The sequence below is a fragment of the Mauremys mutica genome, chromosome 2 (genome assembly GCF_020497125.1).
Source record: "Mauremys mutica isolate MM-2020 ecotype Southern chromosome 2, ASM2049712v1, whole genome shotgun sequence".
Taxonomy (NCBI): domain Eukaryota; kingdom Metazoa; phylum Chordata; order Testudines; family Geoemydidae; genus Mauremys; species Mauremys mutica.
This window is the reverse complement of record NC_059073.1, coordinates 202820707-202835512: the sequence shown is the minus strand read 5'-3', so window position 1 is coordinate 202835512 and position 14806 is coordinate 202820707. Positions and strand designations below refer to the sequence as shown.

The window sequence follows — 14806 nt, the reverse complement described above, 5'->3', positions numbered from 1 at the left end:
ATGAACCTGCTACTGAGAAACAAAAGAATATGAATTCTGATCTCAGAAAAAGGGAGGGGTCACTTGAACAGAGGAAGCAACAGATCTGAGGGTGAGAAATGTCGACAGATCTGAGGGTGACAATAAGCTTTTTCAAAGCAATATAGATTTGTGTTTTCCCTCTATAAAAGTTCATAAGGCTGGACTTTAAGATAGGAACATTTACTAAGCTGCCCTGGTTTCCCTCATGCTATCCTCCAGCTCTTCTCTGACTCATCCCTTGTTTAGAACTTTTTAAAAAGAGTATGAGATTTTTATAACAATAGTTACAGGTAGTGAGGTTCTCTGGACTCCTTTTGGTTTTTTTTTTTCTTTTTTTTTCAACATAAACATCAGCAGATTTGATCAAGGACTAACGCTCTCAGCATGAAAAAAGCAACTAATAGAACTTTTTTTTTCTCAATCAGTGATGAAAATAGATCACTAAGGGTCTGATGCCAAGTCCTTTGAAGTCAATGGGAAGTTGTTCAATTTATTTAAATGAGCTTTGGAATAAGCCCCAATTCCTAGAGAAAATTTACTCAGGAATTTTTCATCCTTTCTTATCTGAGATTCCCAACAAGTTTACAGATCTGATAGAATTGTTGTCAAGGAAAACAAATCAGTAATCTCTTAAATAAATGCATTGTCCTTGCACTTATTTTGACTCTTGTGTCATGCAAACTCAGAGTGCCTCATGGATTAACTCTTTGTTTTTACCTAAAGTAATAGTTTGCTATTGTTTCAGAAGGAGTTTCATAAGCTGTTTTTGAATTATATTGCTATATGCACCCTGTCTGTGAAAGTGCTGTACCAGGATAGAGGAGATCCTATTGTGAAATATGCACTGGCCACTATAGGCTATATGCTGATTGCATTTACAGAGGTGCGAGACCACTGCTGGCTCTGGCATTGCCTGTATGTAACTGGTGTCAGAATTTGGCATAATTTTAATGAGCTGGTGATTTTACTATACATCCAACAGTGATATTCCTGCAGCTGACATTCTTCTCTGGGCCAGACTCTGCCTTTCATTACACCACATATTCAAGAAAATGGTGTAATGTTGAGCAGAATTTGGCCCACTCTTCCATGGCCCAGGGGACTTCTGACTGCTGGGGATTGCAGGGCCCAGGGTGCTTCTGCTAGGCCTACTTTCTCTCAGGAGCTTCCTCATCAGGTAAAGTGGGAAGGGGATGGTGGTGGCAGCGCAGACCTGCCATGCTGGTGCTTTGCTGCCCCGGGGTAGTTCTGACACAAGGGGAATCTTAGCCTCAATCTAGGGCTTTTATAAGCAAATATGCTGTTCTACCAGCCAACACTCATTTGCACAAACAGTTATACATATGCAACATTTTGCTGCCATAGGTGATTGTCTGCTCTCCAGAGATGGTCGACTATCCAGATGCTTAAAGTTAAGCGTGTGTGTAAGTGTCTGAAAAATCCCCACTAAAATTTGTTTTGGCTCAGGCCAAAATAAAACCTATTTTTATTTTTCTCACCAAAATGAAAAACTGAAATATTTTCATTTCAGATTGAATGAAACATTTTGTTCTTGCCAAAGCATTTTTTTTTTGTTTTGTGTTTCATTATATTTTATTTTGGGGAGACTTGTATCTTTTTGGTGTTTTTTTTTTTAGACTAAATCTGACTAAATTTCAAAACAAAATGTTTCAAAATGAAAAGTCAAAATGTTTCATTTTGAAACTGTTGAAGTGAAATTTCAACTTTAAAAAACAAATATTTTTTTTTTCAGCAAAACTGTTTGTAAATTCAACCCAAATTAAATCAGGATCAGTTTCTGTGGATGAAGGCTTTGATAGTTTCTGATCTTTGTAACAGTAGTTTACATCTTTGTAACAAAATGTAATTCAAAACTGCAGTCCTGTGCTGTTGTTCTTCCTGTCATATTGCAGAAACCAGTCAGGAGTTTCTGCTGTTGGTTCCAAGTTGAGAGGAAGGATAAAGGATGTGTCTGGTTTCATACACTTGGCTCAGAATGGGTTTTTGTACGGGTTGTCTATGGGTTTCTACTATTGTGGTATCCCAGGTGGCACAATAATAGATAGCAGCATCCTCTTGGGTTAGTTTGTCTACTCTGAGATTAGAGGTGGATGCAGAAACATCATTACTAGCTTTAAACTTTTCTTTATCAAAGCCTTCATCCATAATAGCTGATCCTGATTTAGTGTACAGAATCCTTTTTGGAGCTTCCCCAGGGATCTGTCGATACCAGTGTATATAATCATTGTTAAAATTAAAACCTTTGCCAGAAATTTTACACCACATATACGCGCTTCTAGTTTCCGCTCTGGTGGCAGACAATGGAGTTTGTATCAGAGTTATTTGTGAATATCCATCTAGAAAGAAAAAAGGAGAAATGATACTATAAACCTGAAGCTGAAGGAATTTGGAACGTGTCTTGTTGCTGAAGGAATGGGTACACGTAGAAAATAACAGAATGCAAAAATGACTTACAAGACCATGTTGAAGTCACAATAAAAACCTGCAGCAGTAACATTCTCACTGGTTGGGTTGAACTTGAAACAGAGGACGCTGAAATAGCCCCTCAGATGGAGAGACGAGGAGAGAGGTGCAGCTGGGGAGAGGAAATGGGTTGTTTAAGCAGGATCCAATGGTAGCTCTCCTGCCTGCAGATGTGTGGGGCAAGTTTTTAGAAGAGTCAAACTATGTATGTTGTCAGGTGGTCAGAAACTAAAATCCCAGGAGATGGGAGGGGGCTGAAGTCTCATCTGTTTTCATAAACAATCTGGAGGGGTAAAAATGTTTGCAAATCCAGGATTGTGTCCTCCAGATAATGCAGCCACATCTACTAAAGCAGAAGGGAACACAAGTGCAGTAAAACTTGTGTAGTTTTTGCATAGAATCCCATGTGATTTCCATCTGTCAGGTGCTTTTATTTTTGGTTTGTTTTACAGGCACAGCTGACAGGGGCATGCACAGGAATTTAAATTTCACCACTTTTGGACAGGCACATTAGAGCCGGGGCCAGGTGAGGGGCCAGGGCTGGGGCTGAAGCAGTGCATGGCCAGGGCTGAGGCAGCGAACAGTGGTCAGCCGCCAGGGCTGGAGTAGTGGCCAGGGCTGGGGCCGGAGCTAGAGCAGAAATGCATAATTTCTTTTTTAGAAGAATACTGAGAGGGGAGGTGGTGGGGGAGGCGCGTGCCCCTGTTTGCCCCCACTTGTGCATGCCCCTGGACACACGCATGTTAGGAGAAGATTTAATTTGGTTATTAGCACGCTTAATTGCTGCTAGTGGTTCCTGAATCTGCTCAGTTGCTTATGTGGGCCAGCACCAATGTCCATGGTGGCTGTGCAGAAGCACTCTCCCTCCCATTACAAATTTGAGTCTGCCGTCTTCTCTCAGTTGTTCACATAGTCCAGGGGTAGGCAACCTATGGCACAGGTGCCAAAGGCGGCATGTGAGCTCATTTTCAGCAGCACTCACACTGCCCAGGTCCTGGCCACCAGTCTGGAGGGCTCTGCATTTTAATTTAATTTTAAATAAATCTTCTTAAACATTTTTAAAACCTTATTTACTTTACATACAACAATAGTTTAGTTATATATTATAGACTTATAGAAGGAGACCTTCTAAAAATGTTAAAATGTATTACTGGCACGCAAAACCTTAAATTAGAGTGAATAAATGAAGACTCGGCACGGCACTTCTGAAAGGTTGCCGACCCCTGACATAGTCACTGGGATGCAAACTGGTTCTTGAGTGCAACTGTGTGCTATTGCTGCCCTCTACTGAGATATAACACATGTTTGTGTACATTAATAACTGACCTTATCCTGTCTTTCAAAAAAGGCCATTTATACACTTAATTATTGCTATGTAATTTTGCTTCAAACGTGTAGGTAAAATGTTGCCACAAGATTTCATTTAAAGATATAATATAAGCACATATCTATTAAATATTAAATAGCATATGTGATGAAGTGTATACCACACTCTGGCAAAGAAAGAGTTAACCTGAGCCACTGCCAGACAGCAATTAGTGCATCCAGTTGCATCTGGAGGGTGGGCCTGGCCTAACTTAGAATTATACTCATCTGGGTAGGACTGGGTGGGTGAATTAAGGATGAATGCTGGCTGGGAGGAGCAGGCTGTTTGTAGCTGCTTGCTACAGGGTTCTTTTATTGAAACCCAGAGTAGAGGGCAGGCCTGCCTGCTTGCCCATGTAACCCTACTGGCTGCCAAGGAAGGTGGCATAAAAGCCCCCTGAGATAAGGGGTATACGAGTAAGTGAGCCCCAAGTTGGGCTGAAGATCTGTCACAAAGTCATTGGACTTGTTTTGTGTTACTCCCACCCCTTCCAGGGTTATAGAGTGAGTGTGACCTGGTGAAGGGCTGAGGCACAAGGAGCAGACCACAGCAGGGCTGGAGTGGCTATTGGCAGGAGGAACCAGAGGAGAAGACTTTGCCAGCCAGGTGGGGGCATTTTGATGGTGAGTTACCCTTTGACAGCATATTTAATTGTTACTAATATTAAGACATGTATATGTCGCACTTTGGAGAATGTGTAAATTATTGTAATACAGTGGCCAGAGACCATCTGAAGAGTCACTGTACTCCTTTTCAGCATTTGTAGATAAAAACCAGTATGAACTTCTTACCCTGCTGCACAAAGAGGTGTTGGGAAGGGGGTTCTGGAGACTGCGTATAGAACTGATCAGGGTTGGTAGTTGAGGGGACTGTGGGGATAGGTTTGGAGCTGATAAGGGAACCTATTCCTCCTGGGTAGGGTGGGTAATATATAATGAATTACTTTAATCTCTCAGTATTCTCCTAACCAACTCAAACCCACCCTCAAATCCATACAACCTCTCTTATAGAACTCCAAATGCACAATAGCTTTCCTCCAAGAAACTCCTTTATCTACGAATGAATTACAAAAAAACTGTGCAGGGACTGGGTAGCAGTTTCTGTATTTAAACAGCCTGTTTTGGAAAGTGTCATCTCTGGATCCATTTGACCTTTAATTCTGCTTGATTGCACTTGCACAAATTATTGACTGGTGCTGCTGGGCCACCAGACTTTGGTATGAGAGTCAGGATTTTCCTTCTCTGTATTCCTCCAAATGATCTTAAAAGCCCTTGATAGATACTGTGATACCCTGATTAGTGTATATGTGCAAAGAACAAGGATGGTACCACAAATGCTCAGCTATGTGGCATAAGCCCAGCCCTGCTAGCAGCTAAAGAAAACTCTTCTTCAGCCCAAGTGGAGGGGACTGTGCTTTTTCGGAGTAGAAGGATCTGAAATGTATCCCTGCTGCTGCCAGGGAGTTCCAAGGCCATGGTGAGTAGCATAGCGACAAGTTCAGAGGTCATGGATTTCTTACCTTTCATTAAATGATGGAATGGAACTTCCACTCGGCTCTGCTCAGGATACTTTCCAAATGTCAAATAGCCTCATCTGTCTACTTTTTTTCCCTAAAATTTCTCTCAGTTGCTACCCCTGGGTCAGTTCCACTGGTGGAAGCAAGTATGGGAACGCCACTGTAGAAAGGTGCCTGTGGCTGCCAGACCTAGACTAGATCCTGGAACAGACTCTGTGGCCAACTGGGCTGGGGAATGTCCTAGGTCCATATTCTGAGGATCTGTTTGGGCCCATGGAATGCGCTGGAGAGGAAGAACCAATGGAGCCAGAGCTGCAGCTGGAAAGTGGCCACTGCTGCCATCTTTTTGTTACTATGGGGGGGAAATTGCAGCATAAATGGGAGAGATTTTTGGGTTACAACCAATAAAACTATTGTTATGGAGGATCTTTATGTGCTATAGGGTGGCCTTATCTTCAGCTGGAGGTGGAAGCCATGCCAATTCCTCCAACCTCCCCACCATGTGTGATCCCGAGGAGGAGGGGAAACAAATGTGCAACTATCGATTTGTTCTAGCAACTGTTGCATTGATGGTGAGAGGGAATCTGATCTGGGACTACAGGCTTAGCAAGCTTAAGTACATATTTCAACAGATTCTTCGTTCTATAGCTGTCACACTGTAGTACAGTTATTCCAATACTAATATCACAGCACTGTGGCAGGAAGACTGCATTATAATAAATCCCAGTGGCTGTACCATGTGACAACGTCTCCTGGTGACAAATAAATCTCACATGCATGCTTGGCACAATGTCTGTGGAGGCAGTTCCAGTGTCAGCAAGTTTCTGCCCCTAGTTCAGAATCCTGGAAGTGTGTCTGAATTTTTTCGCACTCCTGGTTAGTGATTTTTCTCCTCTATAAAAAATTCTTAAGCATCAAGACAGTCAGGGATATTCCTGGGCATGGCAAACTTCCAGCAATCACCCACAGGGGGCTGGAACAATTTGTATATAATGAGAAGTCAGGTGGCACCTTAAAAATGAATAGATTTATTTGGGCATAAGCTTTCATGGGTAAAAAACCTGAAGGTAAAAAAATCCATTGCAATCGACATACTATACTGACTGTGGTTAGAGATTGTGCCACACACTCTCAAAGAAACTGAAGAACCACCTGATCAGCTTCCTGTGCAGCAAACAGGAGAAGATCTAGAATGAGCTCTCAAAACTAGAGACAAAACCAACCTACCACACAAACTTCCACGTGGCTGGACTTTACCAAAACAAGACAAGCCATTTACAATGAACACTTTACTTCTCTACAGAGGAAAAAGGACAGTAAATTAACTAAACTCCTACATGCCACGGGGGGCTACAACAGTGGTACCCTTATCTCACCCAACAATATTTTTAATCTATCCAGCCACACACTTAGGACAGACTCTTCTGCCAGGCTATCTCAGGGATTCTCTTGCTGCCCCACCACCCCCACATGTATGATACAGTTGAAGCCTACTTTAGTCATCTCTGACTCAAGGAATATTTTCCAACACACCACTGAACAGAGCACTGACCTTCAGGAACCCTCCTACCAACACTCCAAGAAGAAGAATTCTGCATTTTGCATGGACTCCTCCTGACGGTTGAAATGACAGACTGAACTTCTACATAGAGTGCTTCCACAGACATGCACAGGCTGAAATTATGAACAAACAGCATCACTTGCCCCATAAGCTCAGCCATACAGAACACAACGCCATCCACAGCCTCAGAAACAACTCTGACATTACAATCAAAGGGGCTGACAAAGGAGGTGCTGTAGTCGTCATCAACAGGTCAGATTATTAACAGGAGGCTGCTAGGCAACTCTCCAACACTACATTATACAGGCCACTATCCTCTAATCCCACTGAGGAGTACCAAAAGAAACTACACCATTTGCTCAAGAAACTCCCTGCCATAGCACGGGAACAAATCTACACAGACACACCCCTAGAGCCCTGACCAGGGGTATTCTATCTGCTACCCAAGATCCATAAACCTTGAAATCCTGGACACCCCATCATCTCAGCAAGATTATCTGGCTATTTAGATTCTCTCCTCAAACCCTAGGCTACAAGCAAGCCTAGTATCTTCGGGACACCACTGACTTCCTGAGGAAACTTCAGGAAGATCACCAATGCATTGTAAACACCATCCTGGCCACTATGGATTTAGAAGCTCGTTATGCCAATATTCCACATGAGGGTGGACTATGAGCTGTCAGTAACAGTATCCCTAATAAGGCCACAGCACACCTGGTGGCCGAGCTTTGTGACTTTGTCCTCACCCACAACCATTTTGGGATGATTTATACCTTCAAGTCAGTGACACTGCTATGGGTACCCGCATGGCCCCACAATATGCCAACATTTTTATGGCTGACTTAGAACAATGCTTCCTCAGCTCTCGTCCCCTAGCACCCCTCCTCTACTTGTGCTACATTGATGACATCTTCATCATATGGACCCACAGAAAGGAGGCCCTTGAAGAATTCCAACTGGATTTCAACAATTTCTGCCCCACCATCAACTTCAGCCTGGACCAGTCCACACAAGAAATCCACTTCCTGGACAATACAGTGCAAATAAGTGATGGTCAAATAAACACGACCCTATACCAGAAACCTATTGACCACTATACTTACCTACATGCCTCCAGCTTCCATCCAGGACACATCACATGATCCATTGTCTACAGCCAAGCCCTTAGATACAACCAAATTTGCTCCCATCCCTCAGACAGACACAAACACCTACAAGATCTCTATCAAGCATTCTTAAAACCACAGTACCCACCTGGGGAAGTGAGGAAACAGATTGACAGAGAGATACGGGTACCCAGAAGTCACCTACTACAGGACAGGCCCAACAAGGAAAATAACAGAACACCACTGGCCATCACATATAGCTCCCAGCTAGAACCTCTCCAGCGCATCATCAACGATCTACAACCTACCCTGGAAAACGATCCCCCACTGTCACAGGCCTCGGGATACAGGCCAATCCTCGCTTACAGACAGCCCCCCATCCTGAAGCAAATACTCACCAGCAACTACACACCACAGAAACACTAACCCGGGAACCAATCCCTGTAACAAAACCCATTGCTTTCTCTGTCCTCATTTCTACTCTAGCGACACCATCGAAGGACCTAGCCACACCATCAGAGGCTCATTCACCTGCACATCTACTAACGTGATATATCCCATCATGTGCCAGCAATGCCCCTCTGCCATGTTCATTATCCAAACTGGACAGTCTCTACATAAAAGGATAAATGGACACAAATTAGACATTAGGAATGGTAATATACAAAAGCCAGTAGGAGAACACTTCAATCTCCCTGGACACTCAATAACAGATTTAAAAGTAGCCGTTCTTCAACAAACAAAAAAACTTAAAAAACAGATTTCAAAGAGAGACTGCAGAACTACAATTCATTTGCAAACTTAACACCATCAATTTGGGCTTGAATAGGGACTGAGAGTGGCTGGCTCACTAAAAAAGCAATTTTCCCTCTTTTGGTATTGACACCTCATCATCAATTATTGGAAGTGTATCACATCCACCCTGACTGAATACACTGGTTCTCTACTTGTAAGGTAACAACCTTCTCTTCATGTGCCAATATATATATTTATGCCTGTATCTGTAATTTTTACTCTATGCATTTGAAGAAGTGGATTTTTTACCCACGGAAGCTTATGCCCAAATAAATCCTTTAGTCTTTAAGGTGCCACTGGACTCCTTGTTGTTTTTGTGGATACAGACTAACACAGCTGTCCCTTTAATAATTTGTATATAGTCAGGATGCTGAGAGCCATTGACTCAAACTGTAAAGCCTGCATATAATGGAAACCACTTCAAGCCAGGGGGTGCAGCAGCATCCCTAATTCCAGCACCTATGACCACTCCAGTAGCTTACTAGCCCTCTCCATTCATTGATTTGCTGTTCAGTCAGCAGGGGGCAAAATATTGTTGTCTTGCTAAATGGTCTTCTATCACAGGCCTGGAAAACTTGCTTTCTCTTCCAATCAGGGATCTTAAGTAGACTAATATCCTCCAAAATTTGTCCCTGCTTGTAATAGTGTTAAAACCAATATTGCTAACAGCCCCCTGATCTGAGTGTCCTGACCCCTATATCAGGCCCAAAAAATGGTAGCAAGCATATAGAACATTCTAGGAGGGACTTGATAGAAATGTCTTTCTAAAGATTATTAACCAGAAATGAAGGAGGAACTGGATATCTGACTTCTACTATAAGTATCTGCAGGATGTGGTCAATGACATGCTATGCTGTACCTATAAAAGTTAGCTTCTATTACACCCTTTTAAATCTATACCTGCCATACTTAAAAACATCAATTGTATGTGACGATCTGATATCTAGTGCAGAAAAAATGTGTGCTTTCAGCTTATGAAGATTAAGGCGGCAACTGTGTGTGTGTGTGTGATTTTCTTTTGTAAACTTCTGAAAGTCTGTGGCTCAGAATACAAAGGTGAGGTTTATGTACAGCCTGTCTATGGCTTTCTAACACTGTGCGATTCCAGTAGGCACAGTAATAGGTAGCTGTGTCATTGTAGGTTAGTTTGTCTACTCTTAGGGTACAGGTGGATTTTTTTTTCAGTTTGTCTTGTCAATGCTAAACTTGTCCTTGTCAAAATTTGATTACTTTAAGACACAAACTGATCAGAGTATCCATTCCCGAGCTTCTCCAGGTCTCTATCAATACTGGTGTATATAAGCATCACCAAAATTGATGCCAAAAACTTTACAGTCAATTCTTACTGTTTTCATCAGATTCCATGTGATAGATAACTGAACTTGTCAATTGTACTTGTGCAGCTCAATCTACAAAGAAAGGAAGAAAAAAATACCATAAGTATGAATTTGGAGGTTCTCTGGTTGTTGCTCAGTAATCTGCATATTTGCAGAAAACTAGAGTGAAAACCAACTTATACGACCAAATTGAAGTCACAATGAGAACCTGCACCAGTAACATTCTCACTGACTTCAGTTGAGCCTGAATGTCAGAAACAGAAGGCTGCAAGTTAGGATCGTGGATGGAGAGTCGAGTGCCTTTGGGGAGAGGAAGTGACTCACTTAAGTAGCAGCTGAGAACAGTTCTGTTGGTTGTAGGTATGTCAGTTCCATGTGAGGTTAATTTGACTGATAGTCATTAAGACAAAAGTGAGCCAGCATGAATTTCAGCATTAAGTCCAGTATGAAGCTAATGCTCCAGTGAACTTAGGACCATATCTATTGTTTCTTAAGGAGGTGGACAATGAAGGGTTCATGTTTATTGGTGCAGTAGACCCTAACTTTCTTATTTAAGCCTTTATTCCAGAAAGCATCTGCATTAAACCCATGCTTAATCTTAAATGCTTTGCTGCCATCCCATTGAAGACCAATCACTGCCTGTTTCTATGTTAATGATTAATCTTTCCCTAGAATTAAAGCCTTCAGCAGTATTCCCTGTGTGGTACAGGGGACTGTGCCTGTAAGGGCTGAGATTCCCATACAGAGTCTGGGTGCGGCATTGAAGCATTTGTTGCTGTGAATAGCCAGTTGGAATCTGACACAGAGAAAAGCAGATCTTCTGCAAGCCCTTGACACTGAGTGATCACTGAACACTACACTTATCTCCACCCCCTACCAGTGGTATTACAGGAGCTGTGGTCTTGGTACTTGGCTTTTTTGGCTTTGAATCAGGTATGTTATGTGTGTGGTGACCTTAGCTACTTCACAATAAAGATATTTATTGATCGTGTTGCATGGTGTGTTTTTTTTGTTGGTTTTTTTACCTTTTAAAATAAGCTACAGCCGATGGCAAAATCAGGCAGGTAGCTGTAGTTTCATACATTTGATGGGATATGGGTCAGTATTGAGAGTGAGGTTTTTGTACAGGCTGTCTATGGCTTTCTAACACTGTGAGATCCCAATAGGCACAATAATAGGTAGCTCCATCATTAGGAGCTATTTCATTTACTGTTGGGGTAGAGATGGGCTGGTCAGGCTTCTTTTCACAATTAAACTTGTTCTCATCGGAGACTTTGTCAAATTTAAGTTTTTCAGGTGAGATGTACAGAATCCGCTCCGGAGCTTCTCCAGGTCTGTGTCGATACCAGTGTATAACAGCACTCCCGAAGTTCTGAATGCCAGAAGCCTCACAGACTATACGTGCAGTTTTATTTTCTGCTCTGGTAATCGACAACTGAGCTTGTCTCAGATGTATTTGTGCACATCCATCTAGAAAGAGCAAGAAAAGAAAACATGAAATTAACATGAATCTGGAGCATGGTGAGTTGTGACTCAGTAATGTACAACTGTATAGAAAAGGGTAAAAAATAAACTTACATGACAAAAGGAAAGCCAGAATAATGATGTGGAGCAGCAACATTTTACAGGTTTTGCTTGGATCTACATCTATGAGAAATGTGACTATTGTGTTGGGATGGACAGAGAGGTGCATTTGAAGAGAGGAAGTGAGTTATTTAATTAACACGGGATGAGGTTTTGCTGGCTGCATATGCTAATTAAGCTAAAATAGAATTATGGCTGAATCTCATCCAATGTTACTTTTATCAAAGAGCATTATCTGGCATGAAGGGAATTCTTCCACTTTCTTTAGATCAGTGTAGATTGCATCATGGTAGTCTGGGTAATGAAGAAGTGGTCTTTTAATTATTTATATTACAGTGGTTCCCAGAGGCCCCTGTCCAAATGATGTCGTCTTTGTGTTCGGTGCTATACATAGCAATATATGGAGTGACAGCCCCAAAGATCTTTAGTCCAAAAGGGTATTTGCACCAGGAGAGAATTTGGTAATTAATGTTTAAATATACCATATCCCCCTGCCCTATCCCACCAGAGTCATTATTTGCCAGCAGATTTCTTGTAGGAGTTGCAGCAGGAGTGGGTCTTGAGAGGGATTTGAAGGAGAAGAGGCTAGTGGTTTAGGGGCGGGGGGTTCCACACATAAGTGGCAGAAGAAAGCACCAAGATGTTTGTGGGCAGGGATGCCAACTTTGTTGCTTGTTTGTACAGTGTGGACCAGATCTGGGACTGGGGTTCCTAGCTATGACTGTAACTAATACAAAGATGAAGGGACAGGCAGAGCCATGGTGATGGCACAGTGAAGACTAATTTTCCTTTGGGGTTATTTTCTTTACCTGTTGAACATGGGAGGTGCTGCCCTGAGTGGTGCTGTTGCCAGTACAGCACTCAGAACCCTTCTGAAGATATTAAGCACTTCCCAGGATCCTGCTCTCGCTGAGTTCCCCAGATGTGAAGTAGTGGAATATCGCTTCCTACTTCAGTGTGATACTAGCCCTCTGTTCTTTAAGTAGAGTGGCATACAGTGGCTATTATATCTGTGTGCTAATGCCCTCTACTGAGAGAGGATGGATCTGCAATTGTATATTTGCAGTCAGTTTTGTCCTAATTCTGAAAAAGGGCCAACTCTACACTGATGTTTTTGTCAAATTAATTTACGAGTAACCTTTTTCTTAAACACTTCGTTGCCTTGTGATCAGAGCTAATCCAATCCATGATGTCTTTTCTATATTGTAGCTCCATTAGTTTTCTTGTCTTTCTAGCATCATTCAATAAGTTATGCTTCCACTTCTGCCCTTCTTTCAAGTATCATCTGCAATCACACTCTTTCCCCTTGGGTTCTGAACAACCTAACCCCATTTATCCTCATTGCTCTAGTAACCCACCTTAGACTATCAAATCATTGGAGCAGGGCCTCTTACTCTGGGAAGTTCCTGGAACATTCATGTTAAGACTGAAATTATACAGCATGATATCAGTTCATAGAATATCAGGGTTGGAAGGGACCTCAGGAGGTCATCTAGCCCAACCCCCTGCTCAAAGCAGGATCAATCTCCAGACAGATTTTTGCCCCAGATCCCTAAATGGTCCCCTCAAGGATTGAACTCACAACCCTGGGTTTAGCAGGCCAAAGCAGAGTATAACCTGCTGTCACATGATGTGTTTTTTGCTGAACTGGCATTAGAGACTAAAGATAGGCTGGTCCTTCAGAACAGAACTCTGTGGTTATTATAAAGTGAACAATAAGCTCTTTGTGGTTCAGGGCTAATTGAACTGCAGAAAAGCAACCAAAATAAACGCACTTCTGTTTCCATCAGAGTAATATCAAAATGTAATGTGGCCAGACTGGTTTGCAGTGCCATTAGGTGACTTGTGATCTGATGCAAAGCCCATTGAAGTCAATGGAAAGACCCTTAGGGCTTGACCCAGTGCCCACTGAGCTCCACAACTGGAATCTCTAGACACTAAGATGAGGCTCTGTACCTGAGGAGGATACTATGCAGGATGAGCCCCAGTTACTGGGGAGTTATAAGCAGGTAGATTATTGCGCCTGCACACTGGGTCCAACGCTCCTGTTTTACTTTCACTTGCTTCCTGTTTCAGCAGATGAATGATGTCTGGATTGGGAGACTGTCGTGTCAGGCAGTTATGGGGGTGAGATCTTGGCCTCATTTCCTTCTCCATAGTCAGATTTTTTTCACCTCAAGTGTTATGCTCCTCTAGACTGATGACAAATCTCCACCCAGTCAACCCATGATAACCCACACAGACAACTACTGACTGTTGGCTTCACCTAATATTCAGCGGGAAGATTTTTTTTTTTAACAGGGCAAGGGGAAGTTAAAAAAACAACTCCCATTGTAATGGGATTGGGTGCCTAGCTCCCCTTTGTGCTGTAGGTGACCACCTGTTCTGTTAGACCTGACCTGGTCTTAGTGCTGTATCTGGCAAATACACACTAAATCAGAAGTTGCTGTTCAGATCTAGCTGCAGAAGCCAATGAAGAGTTTCTGCAGCTGGCTCCTGACTGAGAGGAATTTTTAGAGAGGTGACAGTGGCTGTGGCTCAGAATGCAGAGTGGGTTTTTGTACAGGCTGTCTACAGATTTCTAACACTGTGCGATCCCAATAGGCACAATAGTAAGTAGCAATGTCACTGGAGGTTATTTTGTTTATGGTCAGGGTACAGGTAGACTGGCCAAGCTTCTTTTCAGCATTAAACTTTCCTTTCAATTCAGACTGCGTTGAGATGGACAGAATCCACTCTGGAGTTGCACCAGGTCTCTGTCTATACCAGTGTATAGTAGCCTTGCCAAAATCCTTCGATAGAGAAACATGGCAGTCAATTCGTAAGGTTTTATTTTCTTCCCTGGTGATGGACAGTTGAGGCTGGGTCAGATGCACTTGTGAGGAGCCATCTGTGAAGAAACAAAAAAATAAATCAACATAAAACTGAAATGATGTGAAGGCTCTGCAGCTGCTGCTGTCATGTGCCAATGTATGCGGAGAGCAGTGTGAATAGGGTGACCAGATTTCCTGATTTTTTTTTTTATATGGACAGTCC

At 42.5% G+C, this 14806-nt stretch overlaps 1 long non-coding RNA gene across 1 annotated transcript in view; it reads left to right on the top strand.

The window, feature by feature from the left end:
- The window catches only part of LOC123362979, a 45104-nt gene that overhangs the window by 27055 nt on the left and 3243 nt on the right, over positions 1 to 14806 (top strand). The window contains exons 2-3 of the long non-coding RNA XR_006576666.1: positions 4366 to 4494; positions 11475 to 11707. This is a non-coding gene — a long non-coding RNA (uncharacterized LOC123362979). The remainder of the gene's footprint in view (positions 1 to 4365; positions 4495 to 11474; positions 11708 to 14806) is intronic.